Source organism: Gavialis gangeticus, unplaced genomic scaffold (assembly GCF_001723915.1).
Source record: "Gavialis gangeticus isolate Ggan-Ray unplaced genomic scaffold, GavGan_comp1, whole genome shotgun sequence".
NCBI lineage: Eukaryota > Metazoa > Chordata > Crocodylia > Gavialidae > Gavialis > Gavialis gangeticus.
Genome location: NW_017729031.1, coordinates 25,729,980 through 25,734,060, shown reverse-complemented (window position 1 = coordinate 25,734,060; position 4,081 = coordinate 25,729,980).

Here is a 4,081-nt window from a genome sequence, read left to right as displayed (position 1 = left end):
AGACTGTGAATGCCCCAGCCCCACCCCCTCACCAGCACCCCACCTGTCAGCCTTGGGGGTTCCCCCGCACTGTGTAGACCCCAGTGGTTCCATTCCTCCTGCACCCACACCCTGACAGCTGACAGGCAGGGGGCTGGTGAGGGGGTGCTGCTGGGGCATTTGCAGCCTGGCAGAGCTATATAAGGAGGAAAGCTCCCTGTGTAGACCCTGGCTGTGGGGGGGGACAGGTTGGGGGGATCTGTTCCCCACCCTGACTCCCGCCCCCCCCCGGCAGGAGGGCCTGGTGTGCTTGGAGCGTGGCAGAGCTGGGAGGCATGTGCCAGTGCCACGTGCCCTCTGGCCTTGGCTAGGGCAGGCATCTGCCTGCCTTGACCAACTAATGAGTGAACGTGTAATCTGTTCATTAACAGTCCAGTCTATCCAGTTTATAGACAGCTGCGTAGGTTGGAGAGATTCTGCCTCGGGCTTTTTGAATGTCTGCACTTAGCCTTCGTGTTGTACCAATGATGAGCACCTCTCACTTCTGTTATGATCTCTGGCCTTCTGATTCTGTCAGATGTGTTGGCAGGAAGGAAAACATGAATAACATAATATAGTGATGAATCATTGGACCTTCCCTTGACTATGCTGGACTATTCTTTCCAATGCATTTTTTTTTACTTTGGACGGTCTACTTTTAAATAGTTGAACAAATAGAATTTCATTAACTTCCCTAGGGATGCTTCTTATTAACCTTAGACGGCTATGTTTGTAGCTAAAGCTCTCTCAGGAGTGAAAAAAGAATTCTGACACAATTAAGTCGCATGGCATTTGACATGACTGAATGTTCCTTCATCGAAATAAAATACAGCTTGTGATAAAAGCAGAGAAATTTTTCAAAAAAATGTTTGGAGCATAGGAACATAAGACATTCTGAGTGAGATTCAGGAGCATTTAGTTCACTGAATAGCACATTAATCCACCGGGTTTTTTCTCATTAATTTCAATAGGACAACTAACACAGCAAGTTGCTGTCAGCATTATTAATTGCATCAGAATATGGTGGCACTTCAAGAAAAGAGGACAATCCAACTTAATGTAAGGTGGTGTTTTATTTAGCATTTTATTCAGCGCCCAATTTTTTTCTTACTGGTCACATCTTTGAGAGACAAATCTGTTTCTTAACCTTGCTCACCTTCTAGAAATTCCCTCCGTATGAAGTGGCACCAGATCTTGCCATTTGTAAATGCACATAGTTGTAGTGAAGAATGCTTCACCTTTGAAAACTTGTCTAACACTATCCGGCTGGTCCAATAAAAGATATCGCTCACAATAATCCTTATCTCTTCCATAGTTACACTGACAAATTCTCACTCTGTGCATGTTTGCCACTGTGTTAAAAGAGGTTTGTTTGGGTTGCTTTTTTTTAAAGAAACCAGTTATTTCTTGCTTACATATGCAAAGGCTTGGGATTTTTCCCCACTTCTTTTGATGGTATGCCAGCAATTTGTAAAACTATCACCATCAGGCTTTAAAAGTTTCAGTGAGTTTATAATGGCCTTGATTAATGTGCCGGTACACTATAACCCTCAGGAGATCCTATCCTTATTCATAAACAGCTTATTTATAGGAACATTGTTTGAAATCCTGATTTTATTTTAAAGAAGAATGCAAATCTCGTATTTAATTGAGATCTACATTACTTCCTGTAATAGATATAATCTGATAATTATGGACTTCTAACATATTACAAGGTGGGAGTTCATTTGGTATTTTGAGTCCACTTCATAAGAAATTTGCACATCTTTTAAGTATCAGAGTTTCTTTTCTCCTAAACACAAAAGGCTTTCTAGAGACAGACCTCTCAGCAATGTATTATGAAGAAACAGAAGGTAGTCTGCATAGTAACACCCCACTATTCTCACATTTGTTTTATAAAAAGGAAACAATTTATTGTAGCCAGTTTTGGCAGGTGCTGGTGACTGTAGCTAATAGATGCCTTGTCAGACCCATACAAAAAAAAAGTCTGTCTTATCTGAATAACTTAAGCTATGCAAAACCTGAAAAGCTTTTCTTCTGAAAACTGCCAGAGAACCACAATTTGTCAAAGTGGATTTTTTTTTCTTCCCTTTTTCTGATTCTTCTGTTCTATAATTTTACACTTAACCCTTTATTTGCTTCTTCTGTTCTGTAATTGTGTGCTTAACATTTTAATGGACCTTAAGAGCATGGAAGGGAAAAATGAAAGGACAACCCACAACTTGCTAAAAATATTGCCTAAGAATAATAGCCAGTGACTTGGAAAGTGATGCACATCTTTAACAGTAATGTGTACATATTTTACTCAGCACTGTGTTTTATAAATGCACACAATGGGATGCATTTCTTTTTGTCAATAAAAGGCTCCTGAGTATACAGTCAAAGTATAAACTAATTTGAAAACAGGACACACACACACACACACACACACACACACACACAAACACACACACACACACACATATATATACACACACTCACCTGATCTGTTTTCAAGGAAGCAATTATTAGCCATAGAGTTTATGGACAATAGATTTATAAAATAAATATTTAGCTTAAAATGTAGCACACATCTAATTTGTTGTGATTTCATATTTGAGGAATAGTCCCCCAAATAAATATGAAGCATAAATGATAACACTTTGGGAAGCATTTTCATAAATGTAACAGAAATATAGGTTTCATTTTGTAACACAATGATGTTAATTAAATTGCCCTTGCTTTTAGATGGCTGTAATTTATACAAAGGGAGGTAATTGGCAGGTTAATTATTGGGCTTAATATTATCTCAACATAAATACAGTATGGTTAATGCACTGAATATCTAAAAACTTTCCATACAAACTATATAACCAAAGGGCTGATATGAACATCTGCAATTTAATTAGTTATCAAGAGGTATAACCACTGTGTAATTACTGCATAACTGAAGTGTTACTACAATAATTATAGTCACTGTATTTGTGAAGGATAATTTAAAATTAGAGGGGTGAACATGCTGGCAACAACCAATGTGCAAAACAAAACAAATATGAACACAGTGTAAAAGGAATACCTGAACATAAAACTCATGTGGCTGCCTCACATGGAATTGAAAGCGGTGTCTGATTTGCACATGTAAATGGCTCATATGGTTTTGAGTGAGCGAGCTGCTTAAGCACATAACCTCACTGAAGTTAGGCTCATATTTTAAATATTTTCCTGTATCCATGTGTGCACAGTGGGTGTTAACCCAACTTAGCAGGTCAAAATCTGTATATCTAAATGAGTAGATGAAATCTAGTCATCCTTCAGGGAGCCAGAACACTTGGGAGCAGGTCGAGTTGTTGGGCTGATGAAATGCACTCTACCCACATCACAGCCTGGGAGAAGATGAAGAAGTCCACTAGTGTATATTATAGCTTAGGAACTGCAAATGCTGTTGCAACTGCATTTCAGGGTAGAAAGCAATCTTACACATGCAACCCTGCCCATGGCTGGTACTGAACCTTTGCTGTGGGGCACCTGGTATTCAGACTCCCCTGTGCACCTGCTTCCATAAGAGAACTGAAACATTGTCTCTACCTGCCACTGTGCCATGTGCAGCAATTGTTCTTAAGGTTGGTGACAGTCTTGTTTGTATCTCAGCCGTGGGATCTCAGCTGATGTTACTATACAAGAAGCCAGTTCAGCCACTATCAAATGGATGGCTTAAGATATTCCAACTGGAGTACTAAAGATTGGTTTGAATGGGTTATTGACACCTATAAATACTCTAAAGAAAATATAATTAAACAGTTGCATGAAAATATGAGTGAAATTTTGATGCAAAAAGCTCCCTCATTTTGTGCATCTTGGTTTGTTAAAGAAGCATACCTTGGTGTCTAAAAAGCTTCCCTCTAGCTCAGACAGCGCTCTAGGAGACTGTGACTGCTCTGTGGTTGCCTGCCCCTCGCCTCCCACCGCCCCACATACGTATCCAACAAAGCAGCTATTTCATTTTTTTAATAACACAGTTGTAGCTATTAATCCAAGAAAGACTCAGAGACAATACCAATATTACTTGTTTTCCAATTCTATTTAG